We start from the raw sequence: 6,323 nt of genomic DNA on the forward strand, positions 1-6,323 counted from the left end.
AGTGACCGCAGCTGTTTCGCTCCCTCTGAACTGAACCTATTCCCCAAAAGCCTGAAACACATTAAACAGGAAATAAACCCACGGGATAATGGTACAAACTGTAAACTGTTCGTGTCGCAGTTTAATACATAAATAAATCCCTTCAAACTGTTCCCATTCTGATACGCAGCACTTTCTCTGTGTGTTTATCACATTAAACACTGACACAAACACTCACCAGATGTCCTCCAGACTGGTGCAGGTCTGTATGAGGCGGCGGAGAGCGGAGACAGAGCCGTCTGTGAAGGAGTTAGAGCTCAGGTCCAGGAACCTCAGTGAGCGGTTTGTACTGAGAGCGGAGACCAGAGCATCAGTGCAGCCATCGGTCAGTCTGTTACTGTACAGCCTTGAGATCAGAGACACAGAGACATGACAGGGATCAGAGTAAACACAGTGTATAACCCACTGTCACTCACTGTTTTTTTGATGCCGGACAGGTTGTAGGAGTTCATACACACAAACACACACACACACACCAACACACACAAACACAGACAAAAACATCGCCGCAGATACACACTTACTCTCACACACACAAATACACACAAACACATGACCCACAGAAAAATACAGACAAACACATACAGAATCACATAAACAGAGAGACGCGCACAGAGACACACACATACACACATAAATACACACTCACACCCGCAGACAAACAAACACACAAACACTCTCATACACTCATACACAAACACTCTCACACCAACACACACAAACACAGACAAAAACATCGCCGCAGATACACACTTACTCTCACACACACAAATACACACAAACACATGACCCACAGAAAAATACAGACAAACACATACAGAGACACTGAAACAGACACACACACACACACACAAAAAAGCATATGCATTGACACACACGCACACAAATACACACACATACACAAACACACACATGCACAAACGCATACACTGACACACACACACACAGACATACACACAGTGTTGTCGTGGGTTAATATTAAAGTGTGGTTTAAGAATCTAAAATAGAAGTGCAAAGGCGGCAAAGCTCAGTGACTGAAGGCAGAACCCAAAACAATGGCAATATAAGGTCAGGACTTACAGGGACACGGAAAGTCCTTGTGGTTAAAGGGAGAATTGAAATTGAAACATATTATGGATATAACCATATTAGGAGTTGTCTTCTTAAAAAAGACAGTTTTGTCTGGAGTTATACAGTTATCTTTAAACAAAGGTGTGTTAGATATCTTCGGGAACGGTAGCGGAGCAGTGAGAGACACGACCAGTGCTGTGACAGGAATCAGCTCGGTACCGGTTTGGTGTCTTGTGTATTATTGTATTGTTTCATTTATTTGTGTATTCCTGCTGTTCTGTCCTGAATAAAGTGACTGAAACTGAACCAATTGGTAAACTGGAACCGGGTCATTCTAAAGTCGTTGTAGATAGTTGCAAAGGAAACACACACCCACAGACATACATTAACAAACGTTGAGAGTTTGATGTAAACGATGGTTTGTGGCCTCACACTGTCACACCGATTCCTGTCACAATATTCAGCCGCACTGATCAGACAGTCACAATAAACACATTGAGATATTGGAGTCATTCAGACTCTGGAGACACAGTGCGTTACTTACCACAGACTCTGTATTTTACACTCCGGGTTCCTCAGAGCCTCACACAGTCGCTTCACTCCACAATCTCCCAGATTATTATCATTCAGGTTCAGCTCCGTCAGTGAGTGGTTTGTGCTGAGAGCGGAGGTCAGATCCTCGGTACAATCCGCTGTCAGATTGTTACTGTCCAACCTGGAGATCAGAGACACAGAGACATAACAGGGATCAGAGTAAACACAGTGTGTGTAACCCACTGTCACTCACAGTTTGTTTGATGCCGGACAGGTTGCAGGAGTTCATACACACAAAACACACACACACACACAAAAGACAGACAAAAACATCACCGCAGACACACACTTACACTCACACACACAAATACACACAAACACAGACACATGACCCACAGAAAAATACACACAAACACTCACAAACAGAGTCACATAAACAGAGAGACGCACTCACAGAAACACACAGACACACATAAATACACACACTCACGCAGACAAACAAACACACAAACACTCTCACACAAACGCGCTCACACAGAAACATACACAATCACACCCAAAAACTCACCCACGCAAACACATACGCAAACACACACACAGAAACTCACACAAGCAAACACAAACACACACACAAACAATCAATCATTCACACAAACACACACACAATGCACACAAACACAACCACACGCAAACACACACACAGAGAAAAACACACGCACGCACAAACACGCATACACACACAAACATACATAAACATTCACACAAACACACACAAGTACACACACACAGAACCACACAAACAAACGTACACGAAAACAGATTGACAAACACGCACACACAAACACCCGCAAACATACAAACGCACATAAAGACACACTCAAAAACACACAATCACAAACAGAAGCACAGCACATACAAACAAACACACAGATATAAATAGACATACATAGATACACACAGACACACAAATATACACACACACAAACTCACACGCGCACACAGAAATACACAAAAACACACAGAAACTCACACAAACACTCACAAACTCACACACACAAAATCGAACACACGCCAACACACACAAACACACACACACGCAAAATAAGCACAATCACTCACACAAGCACACATACAAACATAAACAAAATGGCACACAAACACACACACATACATGCACATACACACATAAACAAACACATGACCCACAGACAAATACAATCAGTCACACACACACGACCCACAAACAAGTAAACACACACACACAGAAACACACGCAAACACACTCATGCAGGCACACACATACACACACAAACAAACACATGTCACACAGACAAATACACACACACAGATACAGACACACAGACACATATACACAGAGAAACACACAGAAACAAACACACAGAAACACACGCAAACAGACACGTAAACACACACACACACACGGAGAAAAAAGCACACAATTACACACACACACATACAGGTATACACAAACATACATAACCATACACGCGAAAACACACGCACAAATATACACAGAAACACACAAACAAAGACACACAAAAACAAACTCACAAATACGCACACACAAAAACACAACACACAATCACACACATACACATAGAAATATACATAAAGACAAACAGACACACACTCAAAAACAAACACACAAACAAAGAAACACAAAATCAAATACAGACACAGACATAAAAACACATACATAGATTCACACAGACAAACATACGCGAATACACACACACAAAACACCCACACACACACACACACAGAAAAACACACAAACATAAATACAGATACACACAACCAAACACACAAATGTGGAAGCACACAGACACAACCACGCACATACCCGCAGACGGGCACACACACTCACACACACTCAAATACACAATAACATCAATAAAATTGCATTTGCAGAGCGCCTTTCACGTCGGCAGGACGTCCCAAAGCGCTGAACAGTCAGGTGTCGGGGCCTGAGCATGGGGGAGGGGTGGGGAGGGTGGGGGAGGGTGGGGGGGAGGGGGGGTGGGGAGGGTGGGGGAGGGGTGGGAGGGGTGGAGGGGTGGGGAGGGTGGCGAGGGTGGGGGGGTAGGGTAGGAGTGAGGGAAGGCAGAGAGGTGGGAGGGAGACCAAAGCACGATCGAAGAGAAGGGTCTTGAGACCGACCTTGAAGGAGACAAGAGAGGAAGTGAGGGGAAGGGACCGTGGGATGGAGTCCCAGAGTGTGGGGCAGAGAGGCTGAAAGCCCGGACACCGATGGGAGGGCGGGTCGGGCGGGAGACATGGAGCAGCCCGGAGCCCACTGGACGGAGGGAGCGGGCAGGTTGGTAGGGAGTCAGCAGGTCAGAGAGGGGAGGAGGGGGCGAGGCCATGGATGGCCTTAAAGGTGAGGACGACGATCTTGAACTCGATCCTCTGGGATACACACACACAATCGCACACACTCACAGGAACACACAAACACACACACAATCGCACACACTCACAGGAACATACACAAACGCACACAACAACAACAACAAGATTACAGTTGTATATCGCCTTTCATGTCGGACGTCCCAAGGCTCCTACACGCACACACACTCACAAGCACAGAGTCACACAAGCAAACACAGTCGAACACAAATACACACCGAGAGACAAAAAACCCGCAGAAACACACACACACAGACAGAGAGACACTCATATAAACACATCGAGACACACAATATATATATGTAGATATACTCAAACACACACGCACAAACACAAACACAGAAACAAAGACAAACACACACACAAACAATCACTCACACAGACAAACACACAAACACACTTAGGAACGCACTCACAAAAGCACACAGACCCACATACACAGGCAAACGCACACATACACACAGACACGCAAACAGACACACACACACAAAAGCAAATGCATTGACACACACACACACATACGTACACACACACACATGCACTTACACACACACAGAGACATACATACACACGGTGTTGTCATGGATTAATGTTAAAGTGTGGTTTAAGAATCTAAAATAGAAGTGCAAAGGCGGCAAAGCTCAGTGACTGAAGGCAGAACCCAAAAACAATGGCAGACTTACAGGGACACGGAAAGTCCTTCTGGTTAAAGGGAGAATTGAAATTGAAACATATTATGGATATAACCATGTGAGGAGTTGTTTTTCTTGAAAAAGACAGTTTTGTCTGGAGTTATTCAGTTGTCTTTAAACAAAGGTGTGTTAGATATCTCTCGGGAATTTATTAGTGTATTACCTGCTGTTCTGTCCTGAATAAAGTGACTGAACTCAACCAATTGGTAAACTGGAACCGGATCATTCTAAAGTCGTTGTAGATAGTTGCAAATATTCCACAGACACACATTAATACATGTTGAGAGTTTGATAATAAAAAAAAGAACACAAAAGACCACATACAGACAACAAAAAAATAATTATTATTATTATTATTATAGATAGTTGCAAAGGACACAGACACACACACATTAATACATGTTGAGAGTTTGATGTAAACAATGGTTTGTGGCCTCACACTGTCACACCGATTCCTATCACAATATACAGCCGCACTGATCAGACAGTCACAATAAACACATTGAGATATTGGAGTCATTCAGACTCTGGAGACACAGTGCGTTACTTACCACAGACTCTGTATTTTACACTCCGGGTTCCTCAGAGCCTCACACAGTCGCTTCACTCCACAATCTCCCAGATTATTGCCCCCCAACCTGGACACAGGGACACAAACACAGGGAATATAGTGCAGCAACACAATACACATTGACATGTATATACAGGAGCCTTTCACGTGGGGAGCAAGTCCCAAGGCGCGGGGACCAGGATCACACACACACACATGTGCCCACACACACATCACAGTCTCTCTCTCTCTTTCTCTCAGTTTCTTTCTCTGTTTCTCAGTTTCTCCTTCACACTCTCTCTCCCTCTCTCTCACACAGTCTCTCTCTCTGTCTCAGCCATTCTCTCTATGTCACTCTCTCCATCTCTTGGGTCTGTCGCCCATTCTGTCTCTCAGTTCCCCTCTCTGAGTCTCTGTGTCTCCAATAAAACATGGTCACTACACTTCTCTCAGATATTCATATATTCTCTCTAACGGTCTCTCACTCAGTCCCTTTCTATGTCTCTCTCTCTCAGTCTCTCTCTCTCTGCCTCTCCCACAATACACACAGTCATTACACTTTATAAAATACTATCTCTCACAGTCTCTCTCTTTTGCTCAGTCTCTCTCTCTCACACACACATACAGGCAGTCTCTCTCACTCTCTCTCACACACACACAGACAGTCTCTCTCACTCTCTCTCTCATCCTCTCAGTCTCTATCTCTCAGGCTCTCTGAAGCTGTCGCTGAGTCTCTCACTTTACTTCTATATCTCAATCTCAGTCTTTTTCTCTATCTCTCCTGCAGTTTTGCTCTCTCTCTCTCTCTCTCTCTCTCACCCATTATTTCTCTCAGTCCCTCTCTCTCTGAGTCTCTGTCTCTCCCTCTCAAAACACAGTCACTACATTTCTCTCATATATTCACATATTCTCTCTCAATGTCCCTCACTTATTCCCTTTCTCTCTCTCTCTCTCACACAGTATCTTTCTCTCTCTCTCCGTCTCTCTCTCTCTGCTTCTCCCATAAT

At 44.2% G+C, this 6,323-nt stretch overlaps 1 long non-coding RNA gene across 1 annotated transcript; it reads right to left on the minus strand.

Annotated features, from left to right (window-relative positions):
• LOC121852892 lies at nucleotides 1-5,347 on the minus strand. Its single transcript, XR_006086259.1, has 3 exons — nucleotides 5,318-5,347; nucleotides 218-385; nucleotides 1-51 (listed from the first exon to the last, which is right to left on the minus strand). It is a non-coding gene; the product is annotated as an uncharacterized LOC121852892 (long non-coding RNA).
• Nucleotides 5,348-6,323: the final 976 nt, after the last annotated feature.

Source organism: Callorhinchus milii, unplaced genomic scaffold (genome assembly GCF_018977255.1).
Source record: "Callorhinchus milii isolate IMCB2004 unplaced genomic scaffold, IMCB_Cmil_1.0 Scaffold1693, whole genome shotgun sequence".
In the NCBI taxonomy this organism is placed as follows: domain Eukaryota; kingdom Metazoa; phylum Chordata; class Chondrichthyes; order Chimaeriformes; family Callorhinchidae; genus Callorhinchus; species Callorhinchus milii.